The sequence below is a fragment of the Coptis chinensis genome, chromosome 5, assembly GCF_015680905.1.
Source record: "Coptis chinensis isolate HL-2020 chromosome 5, ASM1568090v1, whole genome shotgun sequence".
NCBI classification, from domain to species: Eukaryota; Viridiplantae; Streptophyta; class Magnoliopsida; order Ranunculales; family Ranunculaceae; genus Coptis; species Coptis chinensis.
Window position 1 is genome coordinate 9,526,319 of NC_141460.1, and position 17,966 is coordinate 9,544,284.

The window sequence follows — 17,966 nt, forward strand, 5'->3', positions numbered from 1 at the left end:
ATTTAATTTGTTACCCGTTTTTCATGGTTTGTAAACCTTATTAGCACATGGTTTGTAAACCTTATCAGTTTATAGACCATGAAAACCTTATCAGCACATGCGTAGGATTGAACAAGTCCTTACAACATTCCACCATCCTACGGTTGGTGCGGAACAAATTAAACTGAGGGTATTTCTCTTCACCTTAGCCGATAAGGCGGCGTCTTGGTTAACTGCCCAAGCGCCTAATTCTGTGGACTTGTGGGCTAAACTTGTTTAGCTGTTTATGGAACATTTTTACCCACCCCTAAAGACGGATGAGATGCTTTCCAAGATTCATTTCTTTCGACAAAATCCTCATGAATCATTTTCAGAGGCTTGGAATCGTTTCACCGATCTCTTTATAGAATGTCCACATCATAACCTAGCGAAAGACACGTTAGTTCATGCCTTTTTCAAAGGACTTCTACACCACCATAAAGAAGTCCTTGACATAATGAATGGGGGTAGTTTCCTAAGTAAAGGAGCCTCGAGGCTTACAAATTTTTAGAAGATCAAACTAAGCGCAATAATAATAATCAGGGGTAGTGATGATATCCCCCGCTTTGCTAGTTCTGCTTCAACAGTTAAGGCCGCCGATATGTTTGAGATGAAACCCGATCCAGAACTTAAAAATTTAATCGAATCTCTAACTAAAAAGGTAGAGGCTATTTCTGTTCAACAAAAGCCTATCTCCGTCATGAATGCCAACTCCAACCCATGTAATTTCTGTTTGAGTCCCCGAAAGCACCTCGACTCTATTGTCCTCCTCGCTATGAACAACAACAATCGAGAGCAAGATAATGTTTGCTCCATTAATAGCTATCCTATTCCTAATGCCCCATGGAGACAATATCCCAACTTTAATTGGCGAAACAATCAACAAGTTACACCTCCAGGGTTTAATAACCAAAATGTTAGGCAAGCAAACAATTATAACCAAGCTCTACCTAGACAAGGACAAAGTCAGGGGAATTATAATAATTATAACAACCAAGCACAACCACGACAAGGTCAAGCACAAGGTCAAGGTAATTATAATAGTTATAATACCAATAGAGGTATCGTTTCGGTTAACAATAATAACTATCACACCCTGCCCATAAATAATCAACGTGAGATAGTTCTAGTCACACCACCTGTGACTACTACACCTACACAACCGGATCGTTTCGACACCTTTATACAGGTTACCCAAGAACTTTTCCAATCAATGACTCAATCGAACCAACATATCTTACAATCCATAAATCAGGGCATATAACAGTTAGCCCAAGAGAAAGCCCAACCAAAAGGCATGTTTTCAGGCCAAGCAATATCAAACCCTAAAACAGCAAACACAGTCTTTGAGATAAACGGTAATACTAGTACGGAAACTACATCCGTAGGTGAGCTAAATGCCATCACCACTCTCCGTTCTGGTAAAGTGGTTGATAACAAAGTACCTATGTCTATAGTTACCCCACCAGTAGTCCCTACACTGGATATCGAACTAGATACTGAAATAGAAACTGAAGAGCCTACGATTGTAGAGTTACCAGTTAAACCACAACCTAAGAAACAGATACCCAAGGTTAGACATCCAGTTGAGCCATACGCTAAATATAGAGAGAAACCACCGTTTTCCCATAAATTAGCCATGCTAACCAAGGATACAAACTTTGAGGAGATTAAGAACATTTTTAAAAATCTAACGATAAACCTTCCTTTTCTCGAAGCTATTAAAAAGCTACCTAACCACGCTAAGTTTCTTAAGGAGCTGTGCACTACTACTAGGCAAGACCAACATACCTAAAGACGATTTCTAACCCAACAGTTCCCAACTTTATTAGAAAATAATGGAATTGTTAAGTACAAGGACCTTGGTCGCCCCCTCTCAGAAATGCACCTTAGGAGAATCCCACACGACGATCGCTTTATTAGACCTGGGCGAAGTGTTAACTTACTCCCCGCTTTTATTTGTATAAACAAATAGGTCTACAAGAAATGCAACCTAAAAAATGACGTTGCGCTTAAGCGGATAGGTCTATAAAGTATCCTAAGGGTGTAGTGGAAAACGTGCTTGTTAAAGTTCGTGATTTCTACTATCCCCGCAGATTTTGTTATCCTCGATACGTAAGTCGCTAACGACTTTGTACCGATCATCTTAGGGCCCCTCCTTCTTGGCAACCGCCAATGCGCTTTATAAATTGTCGCGATGGTAAGATGTCCTTATCTTTTGGCCATCTTTACGTTGAGGTAAATGTTTTAAAATGATGAAACAGCTACGAGAATCGTCTATAGATGGGGAGGTTAGCATGATTGAGAGCTTAGCCCAAGATTATTTTAACAACACGTTTCCCGAAAACCATATGTATAAATTCCTTTCTTTTAGAACTTCAGATTTTGTAAATGACTCCTACTTAGAGGAAGTCAACACCATCCTTGAGTCCACACCAATTGTAGACCCTTCGGTTGCTCCATATACTGAGTTTGAAGACTTGCTACCTAAGCAAGTATTCATTACGCAAGCACTACACCATAATAGGATATTTGCAACACGCACCTTTTTTGATTTGCAACGCTTATTTACCGTTAGTAAATTGCCAACGCTAAATAAGCGTTGGCAATGTTGTAAAGCGTTGCTTTATTTGAGTGAATTTCCGGAATTAATTGCTAACGCTTAAAAAGCGTTGGAGAAGTGTTACAAACTTAAAAATTTCGAAAAAAAATCGAAATATAAAACATAACTTTTTTTTTTCTCTCTCTCTCTCTCTCACCGCCCCATTATTTTCGCACTCCTCAAAACCTAATTTTCAGATTCGTGATTCAATCAAAGAAAGAAGAAGAAGAAGAAGAAGAAAAACAAGGTAATAATCTTTCATTTTCTTTCTAGTTTTTTCATTCCTTTCTTGATTTAACCACCGCTTTCATTTTCTTGTACTAGTTTACGTTTTTTTTACTATTAATAGAAACTCTCATGAAATCATCTCTTCGAAGTTCCAAAGATTAGTCTTCTTGTGTTTATAAACAAGTACTAGTTTGTGATGATGAGTTGTTTTGGGTTGGGTTTTTCTTTCTACTTTGATTTGCAAATGTAAAAGGAATTTAATCATTATGAGGAAGGGTTTATTCAAATTTGAAGAGGGTTCTTATAATTTTAATTGTCTAAAAAGTTAGAGGATTTTTCCCTACTTGAATCTTGTGTGAACTATGAAGTCGCTCTTTGAAGTTCATCTCTGCTTAGCTATTTTCTCTTCCTCCCTTTTTTCTTTGTCTTTGCCTTTGCTTTTGTTATTATTTTTTTTTTTCAAAAGGAAACATATTGTACCGCTTTCAGGTTTGAAATCCACGGGTCTTTGTATTTGCGTGTTACACTCGTGAGTGTAACACGCTCTCGATAGAACAACTCTTAAGTTTAATCATACAACACGGCGGTTTGGAGGGGCCTGAACAAAGCAAATTTTCCAGATGTCTCGGTGCAAATTAATTACAAGGAAAAAAGTTATTTATGGTTTTGCATTAGCCAAAGATTTGTCTTCATGCTTGTTTCCTATCTCTCAGAACTAAGTAAGAAGACACAAGTAAAATAAAACTCTATCACCATATTATGTCTTGTTGATATCTTAAAAATAGTAATGCACTTTAAGTTTCACAAAAAAGGTTACAAAGAGTTTCTTTCAGGCACTTAATATCTGCATACATTTCCATCACATTCTCTTCACTCCATACATATACCCAATCCAAATCTGAAAATGTCGATCATTCCAAGCATCTTTGGTGGCCGACGATGCTCAACATCTTCGACCCAATCTCTCTAGACATATGGGATCCATTCCAAGACTTCCCACTTTCTCCATTCCGCTCGAAGTTCTCAAATGAAACAACCCAATTCGCGAACACTTTCAGTATTGACCGAAAGGAAACACGAAGGTCGGTCATGTGTTCAAAGCTGATCTTCCGTGACTGAAAAGGAAGAAGAAGTGAAAGTGGAAGTTGAAGAAGGGAGGGTTCTTCAAATTAGTGGAGAAAGAAGCAAAGAGAAGGAAGAAAAGAATGACAAATGGCATCGCGTGGAACGTAGCGTGGGGCCGAGTTTTAAAGGCGATTTAGTAAAAGAAAAATGTACCGTGTTCGGTTCTCTTTGATTTGCTTGTTTGTTTCTCATGTACTATTGTTACTTTTCCATGTTTTCAAATGTAAAAGATGGTTCTCTTGTAGCTCAAAATGAACGATCGCTTTTACCCACTTGCAAAACTTGATTTACTTGCCATGGATCTGCTTTTAATAATATGTATGTTCTGTTTATGTAATATTATCCGTAAAATCATGTGTGTGAAGTGTGTTGTTGTTCATACTTGTAACATGGCTATTATATGTTTGATTTTGTGACCTTTTATCAGTAAATTGATGGTCGCCTCGTAGCTCTGCTTTGTATGAACTTGAGTTGTTACCCATTACCATCATTCATATATATATCTTTGTTGGCTGTTTATCAATAATCATTTGGGAATGTTCTGTTTGTTCGCTTTTGAAATTTGTCTAGTACATTGAGAATGTGGAATGTGGTTTGCATAGTGTCCTCTCACCATAATATTTTCGACCGTAAGGTCATCGCTGATTGTGCAAAAAGCCGCTTAGATATTGAGCGACTCTTGTTGGTAAAAGCAATAAACAATGCAGATAATAGCAAACCCCTAAGTAAGACGTGATCATCTATAAGGGGGCAGGGGGCATAAATGGTGTGCTAGTGGTTGTTTTAGTTAGTTTAGTTAGTGTCTTAGAAATGGATGTTTAGCTAGTGGTTGTTTTAGTTAGTGTCCACCCCATATTTTGTCTCAAGTTGCGCGGCTTTACTTGGTATCTAATTCCTCTTCTTTGATCCGGTGATTCCTCTTCTTTGATAATTAATTGTTCCTAGTGGATCTCTGAGATTTAATTTATGTGTGCAATGAGGGGTTGTATATGAGCTTATATGAGCTTTGTTCTTGATTTTTGGTTTGCAAGTCGGTTAAAGGTATTATCCACGGTTGCACTTTCAGTTTTTGAATATTGTGTCATATCGGTTCAACCATTTATAGAGGTCACTTGTGAGATTGTAAGAAATCCTCCCAGCTAAATATGTCCGGCTAAGCACAAGACGAGTGTATGATTAGAATTCCTAGTTGTGGAATCACCGCGACTCTTTGGGACCCCCAAATTGTCCTTCAAGATTGCCATTTGAATCTTCCGCTTTATATCGTGGTTCAGATAGATTTTAATTCCACTCCCTTATCGTTGGTATTAGCAGATCCCAGCCTCTCACCGCCTTCATATTCTCTCAAACTTCTCTTCAAACCGGGATGCACGATCTAGAGTCTGGCAAATGAATTATTTCAAAACTTGTCCACTTTCAAGAACTGCGGGTTTTAGCCTTTTGGGGTTTTCGCTCAAGTCCCTTTTTCTCTCTGCACATTTTCCTGTCTTTATTATCTTGATTTTGGTGTCACAGAAAAGTCAGGCGCACTGTAAGAGCAGAGAAATATATAGCTTTTTTTTCATGTCATATTACATCATTACAATTAGATTAGACCAAGGTTTTCTGTAGTGCATAACAGTTATAAAGCCTATAAGTTTAAAGCCTTTTATGTTCAGTTTAAAGCCTATAAGTTGGTTAAGTGAATCCTTTATGATGACAGGTACTTTGATTACCTTTTCTACATTGATTTTGAAGCATCTATGGCAGAGCCACGTGCACAAAATGCTCTGGGACATCTGCAGGTATGTGCTTAACCATTTTACTAGCTGTTATTAGCATGTGTTCGCCATACCGTATTAGCATGACTAGTGACTCCTTAAACTTAAATATATAAATAATGGTCATTATAATTCAATCACCTATCCGATGAACATATTAACTGTAAGATCATAAAGTTGGTTTGGGATTTGTCACTAACTATGAGCAACCATTCACTTAACATGATGCTATTTGCTTTATCTCGGGCTTGGCATCACCGCTCAAGCGTATTACTCATTCATTCATGTATAATAGAGAGCTGAAAATATTTATAAATATGCTCGATAGTCGTAATAGCGTAATATGTAACTAGTACAATAAGAATGTGTAACAAATTGACAAAACTTCGGCAGATGTTTTGTGGAATTGCTCCCTCATACAATTAATCCGCCCAATTTGGTTGGAAAGAAACAACAACTAGAAAGTAAAAGCACTTCTCATATCTTGACCAAATTATCGCAAGCATGAAAACCTTTGGGGTGCTTTTGCTAGATTCTAGAAGTGTGTAGCTTCAGGTTTGATAACTTCACATATAGTTGGTTGAGCATAGTATTAGAGTTTTTCTTGTATTATTACGTAAGGTTTCTAAGTCTTGTACACTCTTCAACTCTTAATAAACTTTTTGGTACCTGGAAATATGGGGAAAATACATATTCGCACTACTACGCACTACAATCATATAATGTATAAATCTTATTTATTAGGTCATTAACTTATTATCGACTAAAGAAACCAAACTACGCTTACATGATAATATCGATATTAGTGTTGAGTAAATGCTAACCGGTGATCCATACCACAATCGCCAATGATATTTAGTAAGTAGCAAATGTTATATTTGGCTATATATCTACCTTAATTATATGTTAGTGTCTAAGACGAGACATTAAATAGGCGCATTTCATCAGTAACCAACTATTTTTCCTATATAAACAAGCGATGTGAGAGAAGGCCAAAACTAATTAAGCCATACACTCTTTTCTCCTCAAACTTTTCTCTTCATTAGTCAGTAATCACAATTTACAATTATCTATCTTATGACCGTGATCGAAAGCATGTTGTGAATTTGTGATCATGAAAGTTAATCCCCCTTAACGTTTGAAATCAGAACTCTTTCCGAAAGTTCGAATTCTTTTGCAAGTAAATTTGTGAATTTGTGAATTCTTTTGCAACGCTTGACACAATCCATTTCTTGCAGTTTGAGGTAATAATTTTTCAGTTTCTTTTTTAGTTTGTTACATCTTTGGAGAAAAAAGTATTAATAAGATTTGTATGGATTGAAAAAACTATTATAATGTGAGGTTCTCATACTTACCGCTTGGTTCACGGAGATCGATTTGCTATACTCCTAGACGCTCTTTTGCACTTAAGCAGTTTTTGTTTAGTCTATATCAAAAGCTACATCCGTCTAGGATATATCTTATTCAATTCATTTGAGAAGTAAGATTTTCACATAAATCCCGAGTTGTTGGTTTCCTACACGTTGACTTAATATGCATTGTTACATTACGTAGCTTGCAGATTTGATAAGGAGCTTAACGAGAGATGTTGCTATTAAAGTTATTGATTTAGAAGAAGCGTGAGTTTAAAGCTTCTGAAATTTCTCTTTTCTTTATCCTTTCTAGCTTCTATTGTTTCTTATTGAAGTCTCTCTATTAGCAAGAACTACTTGATTCATACATATATGCAAGCTTAGTTTTTAGTATGTAGTTGTGGTTTTGATATGATAATTTCTCTCTCGTGGTGCTTTCGAATATGTAGATTAGGTTTGATTTGTTGGCATTTATTCTAGTATGTTATTTAGAATACTAGCAGGAAATCTGTATATGCCTTTGACTTGCTAGGCTTCTCTCCTCGATGATCGCCTCTCTTAACAGGTTTACGCTCACTTTTCTAGAATCTGCCAAGAAGAAAGGATTTGATCAGTCGGTGTTGGCATTATATTGCTTTATTTGAATTACAATGTGGTCTGCTCACTTAAATGAATATTATAATTGATATTTCACTCTATATAAGACTTCGAGCAAAGTATCACACTTGAACCACGATGATAAGGTTACGGATCTCGCACACACAGATCTTGGTGCACACACGAATCTCGGATCTAAATCAACGATTGACTTGTAACGGTTCTTTGGGATAATGTAAATATTGTGTATGATCAGAGGTGTCAATTGTTTGTCTCAATCAATCTCAATGCAAATTTTTTTTTGTGGACTAGCTAAGATAGAAACGATTTTAGACAAAATTAGAAAAGGTTGAGGTGTTGGTTTATCGAGTCCACGTAATAACGTATGCAAAGACCTCACGCAATTGTGTAGTAATAAAGCAGTCCACGTAATAACAACTCTATATAAGAACCGAGCAAGTATCACAATTTGACGTTGACTGAGTATTGATAGATGCTGTTGTTTGAAGTTTTCTTATGTTCAGTGGTGAAACAATGATGAAGTATATGTCGACTGAGGGTTCGACGGCGGTGCCTGCCTAAGGTGGTAGTATAGCCCAATGTTACGGCAGATTAAATCAATTTTTCTTTGTTAATATTCTTTGTTAATTCTATTTATAGCTATTCCTTTAATATCATAGACTTAGCTAGAATTCGAGAATACTAGTGTCGCTTTGTTACCTAGGCCCCGCTACTACGACCGACTTAGAGCTTACTTTTGATGTAGTTGAAGTCGAAGTTTAGGATTCAACGACTTACACAAAAGCCTTAGTACTCGTGTCTATATTCAAGGTTTGATTGTGTATTATGTTGTATCAAATCGATAGATTACACAATGTGCTTGTTCAACCCCACATGTCTAATTTTGCAGAATGTCTCGCCAATTCGAAAAAGAGTGGATGAATGAATTGGACGGACTTGGAGATGTGTACAAACAAGGGGTGGCTGATTTCATTCAATTTGCGATCGCGGAACAACCGCTGCTCGACCACGGTCCTTGTCCTTGTAGAGAATGTCGAAATGGAAAAAGCTTTGTGTTTGATACAATCTCTAGACATTTGATTAGGTACGGGATGGATAAGAATTATCGTGTATGGGTTTTACATGGTGAGAACCCATGTACGGATCCGTGGTGGAGCCGATTGAAGAAGAAAAAAACCGAGGTTTGAAGGGCTTGGGATGGGGAATTTTGTTGATGCTTCTTATGGAGTGCATGAAGTAGTTGCATGTGATTTGAATGAGGATGAAGAAAATCATATGGGGATTTTGAACCACCACCGTTCTTGAACCCGATTTGGGGAAGAGGTACAACGAATACAAGAAAATGGCGTAACAAAAGCTATACCCTTCATGTGAGGCTCCCGCTTACAACACTTTCGGCAATTGTTGACCTTCATAACTTGAAGAAGAAATATGGTTGGTCGGAACTAGTGTGTCTGCACTTTTGTCCCTTTTGAGGATATGGTTCCCGAAGGAATCACTTTGCCATCAAAGTACCCTCAGAATGAAAGCAATGCCGAAAGATCTAGGAATGAAAGCCACAAGTATCCATGCATGTGAGAACAATTGTATGTTATAATCGAAAGATGATGCTAAGTTAACGGAATGTCGCCGCTGTAAAGCACCCGGATACAAAGTGAAAGAAGGAAAGATGGGTAAGAAAGAAACAAAAGAGCCGAATAAAGTTTTTTGAGACATTTTCCCTTGATTCCAAGGCTCAAGAGGTTGTACACTATCCCATGGATAGCGAACGAAATGACATGGCACGACCGAAGCTACACCTTCTTGGGATCATATCGACATCCCATCGACTCAATCCAAAGGGAAAACATGTAAAAGAGTTGGCCCGATTTTGCTCGGGAAAGGCGTAATGTTTGGCTTGGAATTGCAACCGATGGTTTCAATCCCGTGGAATACAATCCACTAGCTACGCTTGTTGGCCTGTTTACTTGGTACCTTATAATCTCCCCTTCTTTATGTATGAAGCCGAGTTCCAAATGATGTGTTTGTCGATACCGGGCGGAAGGCACCGGGTCAAGATATCGACGTTTTCTTCACCATTGTATGAGGAGTTGGAACAGTTGTTGTGGAAGGAAGGGTGCTGGCTTATGACATGCATAAAAACAGTATTTTACCTTGAGAGCTATGCTAGTGTGGGGTATTCATGATTTTCCCCGCTCTTGAAACTTAGCGGGTTGCATAACAACACATGGTTACAAAGCATGTCCGATTTGTTCGATATAACACTCAATCGATATATCTTGAGCATGCAAAGAAGATTGTTTACACAAACTATCGCCCCTTTCTTCCGTTGGTCACCCGCTTTCGGTCGCAAATACTTGGGACTTAAGATCAAGAGTTGAACATTGCTCCACAAAGGTTAAGTGGAGAAAACGTTATCGCAGGTGAGTCATATCAAGTATAAGCCGGGTAAAATCCCAACAGGTAGCAAAAGAAGCACATCCGATGTGAATTTGGATGATAGTGTAGATGATGAAAGATGTTCAAATTCTGAGGGCTTGGTATAAAAGGTCTATTTTTTTGGGATATGCCCTATTGGCCCACTCATAAATCCCGACATGTTGTTGATGTGATGCATACCGAGAAAAAATGTTGCGAACATCTACTAAATTACATCCTAGACAAGAAAGACAAGTCAAAGGATACGATGGAGGTGCGCCGAAAGATATGAGGAAGATGCTAATTCATAGTGGTCGTGGATGCAATCGGACCGACCAAATACGTGGAAACCAATAAAACCGAAGGCTCCATTTGTCTTAACTAAAGACGAGAAGTTAAACTTCGCAAAATTTTGAAGGACTTGAAGCTTCCTTCCGGTTTCTCATCAAATCGAGCAACATTGTCGCTTTAAAATCCACCGGTTTTGCTCAGTAATGAAATCACATGACTATCATGTCATTATGTGTTATTTGCTACCAGATTGCTTCAACATGCTTTTCCTAAACATCGCGGATCTCGCGAAGAGCTATTCATCGATAAGCTTATTCTTCAACTTGTTGTGCTCTAAAGTCTTAGTTCGCAACATATCCAAGAGGCCAAGTACATGGTTGCGAAGCATTGTGCATGCTTGAAAAATATTTTCCACCATCGTTTTTTGATATCGCATCCACCTCATGGTGCATTTGGTGATGAAGCTACTTTGTGGAACTGCGTGCATCAAAGGTGGATGTTTCCATTTGAACGGTATGTAAATTACTTTTACCTTAATATCTTCTCTAGCTTTTTCTATAATTGATTTTAAAATTGAAAGTGTATACTTAAATTTCTTGTTCTAATAGGGCGATGAAAGAGTGTAAAAATATTCCCAGCAATAAACGATATGTTGAAGGGTCCATTGCAGAGTCGTATATTATTTCTGAGTCAGTTAGGTATGCTATGGAGTATATGCCCAATTCGAGGGACGGAAATCATAAATCGAAGCGTGTAGCCTTTCTGGATGAAGATGGCGAGTATAGTGATGAAGGGCCTTTGCTCGATGGTAAGACTGTGACTCTAATTGTTAAACAATGGATTCAAATACGTAGATGGGTCCTATTTTCGACTAGGCGTCCGAAAAGCTTGATGATTACTACAGTGTGTTTTTTTGACACATTTGGTTTCTAAACCTACTCTAGTACTCTACATGAAAATACTCATGCGTAATTGCATGAACGATTTGTAGTGAATACCGCCCTTACAATCTCGTGGTAGAGGAAAAGGGGGTTGCAAAGTCGGCGCGTGATACAAACAGATTTCATTGTCCGGTTATATAACAAGGTATTGTTTAATTCATCCATTAGTTAAATAGGAAATCTGAAGTTAGTAATATTAGCTTTCTAACTATCGCCTTTTACGCTTATTGGCTGCAAACGACACCAAGAATGACTTATGGCGATTAGTTGAAGGACCATTACACCAAGCTAAAACGTTATAGAAAGTATCGCATCAATGGTTTTGTCTTTTTCTACTAGGTCGCATGATCTAAACAGTTGTCACACAAGATAGTGGTGTTTGCATGGAGGCAATCACTTCGCTTACGTCAAGTAGGAAAGACAAAAATCCAGTAGATGCATCGACAAAGTGGTATGGGGTTATTGAACAAATATTAGAGCTGGACTATACAGACTTTCAACAAGTAGTCTTTTATTGCAATTGGGTGAAGGTGGAAGACAAGACCAATGGCTGCAAGCTCTGTCCAGACTCTAATTTGGTGTTGGTTAATCTTAATAAGATGAAAAGTGTTGATCAGTATTTTGATGAGCCGGTCATTCTCGCTTCCGGAGCTAGTCAAGTGTTTTATTCGAAGGACTTGAAAAATCCTAATTGGTCGGTAGTCATCCATTCACCGAGGCGATTGACGTGTGGAGTTGACTCACTAGATGTGCCAACTGTTTTCCAATCTACCCTTGAGGACCAACCTAATTTGAAGCCTTTGATGAAGTGCTTAACCCCGATTGTAATTGTTGTAGTTTCCAAACTATGATAATGTAATGAAATACTTTTGTTTGGATTGAATCGTGTATATGCTTTTATTTATTCTTCTTTCTCACCTTTCATGATTATATTTTTCAGTACCAGACTACTAATAGACTATTTTGCAATATATGTTAGGATTTCATTTGAAATGGTATCAGTCAACCACGACCTAGTGCATCTCAACCTTCCTCGGTTCTCGCCTCACATGCATCACGACCTTCTACTTCAGTTTCACATCCATCTCAGCCTTCAGCGACGTGCAAGAATCAGAAAAATGTTAGGAAGTTACCTATATTGATTGATATTGATGGTGTTGTCGTTGGTGATAATGCCTCCGGATGGAATACTTTCGTCTTTGGTAGTCTCATTCGAGCTCAGATCCCAGCTTAGTTACACTGATTGGAGGCTTGTACATTCTGAATTCAAGGATAAGGTTTGGAATGCCTTAATGGTAAGGTTTACCTCCTCTGATTTTTTTAATGCATTCTAGACATTTTGAGTTCTAGCTTCATTCACATTACTATATAACTTGTGTTTTACAAATAAGAATTTGAAGTTACAAATGTCGACCAAGCACTAGCTCGCTCACATGCAGAAAAAAAAAACTTCTACTAAGTTTAGATATGGAAAATGGGTCTTGAGAAAAGATATATTGAATAAGTTTGAGACCTTGAAGAACAAATCGCGCGATGCCCAAATTTTGGCATTGATCCAAATCATTGGGAACAGTTTTGTAATATATGAGAACACTTCGAGGTGATGGCAAGAAATGCTAAGAATGGTGAGAATATAAAATTGAATGATTCTCGACATACACTTGGCGGGATAATTATGCCAACACGTTGCATAAAATGGTAGGTGTCTTTCCATAAACTTTTAAATAATTATCACGATATGCTAACAATTGTTTACCAATGTACATGTAGAATAAACAAAATCGACAAGATACACGGACGGGTAGACAACTGGAAAGGGACATGAACGTCGTAATGGAACTGTTTTGGAGAGCCGAGCGAGCCGTTATGTGAGTTTGCATTTCACTTGAGTTCCAACTATAATTTTGTTAAGTCTTTGACATAGTATTTCTCTTTGTAAATGATGCACCTAACTAGTGTGCGCTATTAGTTAAGTTACTTTGTTATTATAGACAATTTTTTCTTGACCGATTTACCTTAAGTTTGTACTAACTTGTTAGTTTTGAACTAATTTCCATGGAAAACACTATAGGAATTGGTGGAGGCTGCTCAAAAGAAAAGAAAAAGTGCAACTTCAAGTGGAGAGGGCAGTGCAACTCATCTTGATTTTGATAATGACGAATTGACCAAGTCTTAGGAGCGACAAAAAGAGTAGGACTCGTGGAATCAGCTCTAACCTCTCTAAGAAGCAATTAAAGCGCAAAGTATTGCGAAGGTGATGTTAGCACAAGCAAGGTCTTCATCAAATTCTGAATTTAAGGGTGAAATGAGTGAGATGAAGTCCTCCATAGCTAGAGTTGAGGGTGTGTTGATGGTGAGTTTGCCTTAAATAAAAACTTATTGTTTTCATCATATATATAATTCTTAGTTTTGTCATTCATTTTGTCGATATGCTTAAGCTTGTAACCAACAATGGAATGTCGAATAGTCAACCGCCACATGGGGATACAACACCGAACCGATGTTGGCTCTCCAACTTCACCGTCCGCCGTCTCAACAAATTTAATGAATATGTTTGAATCTATGAACCCTCCTGTGAACCCTCCCTGCGGAACCCTCCCCGCGAACCCTCCTGTGAACCCGCCAGAACCCTCCTCGCTGAAATGTTGAGTCCACCTCTTAAGGTTACCCTATTAGGTAGAGATGGTGTTCCGGTTGCTAGGGATATGTTATGACAACCACCCCTAATATTTGCCATGGCGGCAAACCGTCCTTAGATGGGAGAAAAAGATCTACATCGAGGAAGTCTTGGTTCCCAATGCTCCTATTTATGATGGACCTCAATTTGGCTGCTCGGACCTTAGTGATTTTGTTGAAGGGGGCCTTTGATTTGGCTTGAATCAAGGTTGCGATGATGAGTAATCTATTGTGTGGGATATGCAAACTTCATCTATTTTGGTTTTTTGAGTATGTTTTTTGTAAGTAATGGTAAGAGCCTTTTGCAAGATGTAAGAATGACATAACGAATTTGTGCACTATAGCTTGTTATGATGGTATGATGGTTTATAAGAATGTTTATTGTCCGAATGTTATATTATGAAAGTTTTTATGTTTTTTTGTGTTGTTTTTTAACTCCCCAAAGTGAATGAAAGTCTTTAGGATAACCCGGATAAAGGAGGAGGGAGAATTTTTGGAATGAGTGTTGCTATCATGGTAAAATAGTAATGAAAGGGATATCATTTGGCATTGATGACTAAAGACAATCATCTTGTCCCAAGAAAGATAAGGTGGATTGATTGAGGTAGAGAGAAAAAGAGGAAAGGTGTGGTTTTGATAAAGAAATACACTTTTACGCCCCTCCTCTTGATTCTTCTTGTAAATCTGTTTTTGGTGATAATGTTGCTTTGCTTTTAGCAACTCTGCTGGTAAGTTGGCATTGCCTAGTCTGTATAAATATCTTGTTTCATACTTGTGGACTAATGTTTATGTTTGATTTTTTTATGCTAGGATTAAGCCAATATGATGCTAATGGTTCCAAAGCTCGAACGCTTGAGCAATCAATTAGAATTCATGTCATTAGACACGGTAAGTCACTTTGTTGCACTGAATGATTTACTATTGAATAGCATTTCTAGTTACTGCATTTGGATTGCTTTGTGATTAACTCACCAATGTTGTCAACTATTGAACTTTATCCCTAACAGTTGGCATTTGTTTTTTATTATTAGATTCATGAAGATATTTCCTCTGGTAAACCATCTTTAAGGCTACTCTATGTTACACCGTGAGTTGATCGCGACACCTGGGTTTATGTCAAAATTAACAAAGCTTTATACCAGAGGCTTGTTGAATCTGATTGCGATAGATGAGGTATGAACATGAATATTATGCAAGTGTCTTTTACATTAGTTTCCTTATATATGTTTAAATATTCGCTACGCCTTTTGGTTGTATTTTTCAGGCACATTGCATTTCAAGTTGGGGCCACGACTTTAGGTTTGTAATCATGATTCTATCTTTTTGAAAAATTGTAAGCCATGTCTCATTGTAGCGTGTTTGTGTTGCTTAATGCCTTAACCAGAGAGCAAACTCCTCAAGGCTGTTAGAAAATAATAGCTCCGCGTCTCAGTCTTTAAAAACACTGAGATCTGCAATGAGGCTTTTACTTCAATTTTTTAAAATTTCTGCCTAACCATTGCTATCTATTTTATCAATGTCATGCAGGCCCAGTTATCGGAATCTATCCTCCCTAAGGAACCGCCTTCCAGATGTGCCAATATTGGCTTTAACAGCCACGGCTGTTCCCAAGTGAGTTTCCTGATGTGTCCTTTTCCTAGAATGTGTCGTATAGTACGGCTGTTATTGTCCTTATTATTGTATTTTCAAATCCAAATCTTTCCTTATGAAGTAAGTCAAATTGAAGGACACCACTTGCTATCATGTGTTTACCTGAGAAATGCTTACACTGGTCAACAGAATATAAAATTTTATGTGTTGCAGTTGTCTATACTTTGGGAAATTGCACTCGGCTTTTTTTTCTTTACCTAATTTGGAGACAAATTTGTGAACTACTGCATAGTGCATACTGCTCTATGTACGAAGTTTTTGGGATCATGCATATTCTGGTGGTGTTGTGGGTGAGTATAAGGTTGAAAGGATTGCAATCTGCCAAAAGAGTACTATTGTGAAACAAGACAAACTCTGGATTTGAATTTGTTCCGCAATATCGATGATTTTTTTTTTTTATGTTGATGAAAATCCTTTTGTACCATCCTATGAAAAAGGCTCTTTCCCCTCCAAGAAGCGTGACTTACTCAAGAGAACTATGATGTCTCCAATGGTATCCGTGTCCCAATCAGATAGATTTCTAGATATACATTTGGATGTTATGATTTTAGGAAGTTGGTATCCGTTCTATTTTATTGCATTTTATTTTGGGTTTCCTGAATCGATATATTATTTAGCATTCTTTGTTGAAATGTATGAATGCCCCGATTGTTGTTCTCGCATGCAGGGTTCAAGGATGTGATGGAGTCATTATGCTTGGCTCTCTTCCGAATCTGTATGGATGATTGGCTCTCTTCCGTATCACAAGTTGTTGTAGCAACAAAAGGGCCTTTGGGTATTTTTAACTTTACACTCTTGGCTCATCTACAATATTTTAACTTGGCCTTTTATGCCTACAATAGGCTTACAACATATTTAAATTAAGTGAACTATGAATAGAATTCCTTGGTGGTTAATACCATTCAAGGCCAGCGAATGGGCTATTATCATCCATAAGATCATACCTATCTATACATATCCGTGAGGAAAGTACATGATCGAAACCTTGGGGGAAAATAAATACTTATTTTGTAATTCCATATGCATGCATTATAATAGCCTTATCAAGCACATATACGGTCTAGGCCGCAGATGGAAATGATACCACTCGTGAGCATTATATGGTGCAAAACACTTCTTCCATACATAGATCTTTTATGTCGAACAATTGAAGCAAAATTTGGGATTTTAAAGTAAATCTAGAAGGCATTCTTTAATTAGATTTGCTGATTTTAAATGCTCTCTCTCTCTCATTTTTGATTCTCATTCTTCAACTCATGGGGACAAGCTTTGGATAAAAGTAGTTGTGGCTAATATGCTTTTGATTGCACTTTCATGTGCTAAATGCTAATACATCCTTGAGTTTGTATGATCATTTTAACCAATAATTGACTTAAGTTTGTGGTATACGATTTCTTTGCACTGGATTCTATTTGGAGCTCTTCCACGCATACATGGATGTTGGGGAATAATTGTTTTTCTTCGATGGTATGCTACCAAGTACACTAGTTGTCGAAATTTGCACTAAGACCATAGGTTACGGTTTCCCAATGTATTCGAAATGATGGTTTCTTAAACAAATTGTAGGGCATAGATAGAAAGGATGTCCGAACTGTTTGCCATTTCAATATACCAAAGTCAATGGAAGCGCTTCTATCAAGAGTCCGAAGAACTGGGCGTGATCGGTTGCCATCAAGAAGCTTGTTATATTATGGCATTGATGATCGCAGAAGAATGGTACATTTCTTATCTTTAAATCCTCATCCAACAAAGATTGATGTTCTCATCATCAGATTTGATCATTTATGCACGCGGGGGAGGAATTGTTCTTAGCATATCTTTATATACGTGCATCTTCCTACAAATTTTATGGCTCTATTGGAGGTTTTAATTATTTAGGGACTTGTGGCAGAATTTATTCTCAAGAACCCTCGCTTGAACAAAAGATTACACCCTTCGGACTCTAAAGGTGGCTCGTCAAAGAAGTCTTTGGAAGATTTCAATCAGTTCACTTCTTAAATGTTAATATATATGCTATAAAAGGATTTCATAAATGATTGTCACACTATTGGAGCCCCGGTTACATTCTACCGCGCAGATGGTGGAATACCTTGTGAAGGTTCTTTTGCCGTCGGAGAAAGATTCTTGAAAGTTTTGGTGAACAGTTTATTGAAAAAAATAAATTTATTTGTAATTTTGCTTGTATATACATTGCTTAAATCTTTCACCATATTGAAACAAGTTGGTTTATATGCGCTTTCAAGTAGGTTCCTACATCATTATGTCAAAATCCCGCGATGTCCGCCGA

General features: G+C 37.6%; 1 long non-coding RNA gene and 1 pseudogene across 1 annotated transcript; one reads left to right on the forward strand and one right to left on the reverse strand.

Annotated features, from left to right (window-relative positions):
- Positions 1–311: 311 nt before the first annotated feature.
- LOC147496580 (small nucleolar RNA R71) lies at positions 312–405 on the reverse strand (annotated as a pseudogene).
- A 14,715-nt stretch (positions 406–15,120) lies between these two features.
- On the forward strand, positions 15,121–15,641 carry LOC147496581 (uncharacterized). Its single transcript, XR_015195132.1, has 3 exons — positions 15,121–15,202; positions 15,294–15,328; positions 15,557–15,641. It is a non-coding gene; the product is annotated as an uncharacterized LOC147496581 (long non-coding RNA).
- Positions 15,642–17,966: the final 2,325 nt, after the last annotated feature.